The sequence below is a fragment of the Salvelinus sp. IW2-2015 genome, unplaced genomic scaffold (assembly GCF_002910315.2).
Source record: "Salvelinus sp. IW2-2015 unplaced genomic scaffold, ASM291031v2 Un_scaffold2025, whole genome shotgun sequence".
Lineage (NCBI taxonomy): Eukaryota > Metazoa > Chordata > Actinopteri > Salmoniformes > Salmonidae > Salvelinus > Salvelinus sp. IW2-2015.
In genome coordinates this window covers 61,073-61,506 of record NW_019943372.1, presented here as the reverse complement: position 1 = coordinate 61,506, position 434 = coordinate 61,073, and positions in this window count along the sequence as shown.

Here is a 434-nt window from a genome sequence, read left to right as displayed (position 1 = left end):
AGTACCAGAGCTAGAGTGTCGTGTGTGTGTCAGGTGTGGTGGTTTGGTGTGTTGTGTGTGTATGTGTATGTGGTGTGTGGTGTGCGTGTGTTGTGTTGTGTCGTGTGTGTAGGTGTGTTGTGTGTGTGTTTGTGGTGTGTGTGTGGGTTGTTGTGGTGTGCTGTGATTTGATGCTGCAGTTAGAGGTAAGTGTTGCAATTAGGCGTTACGGTAACAACGAAGGCGCAGCAATAATTCAAGACACACCCATCAACAACACACACAACGCGCACGCACCGCACTGCACACACACACACATCTGGTCCTTTTTATTAATAAAGGAATGATATTCATTATTTTTAAGACGATTTATATAATGGTTTGGATGTCTAATTGAGTCCACATTTTTAACATTATTATGGACTGGCTTTGGCTTAATAATATATGCGCATTTG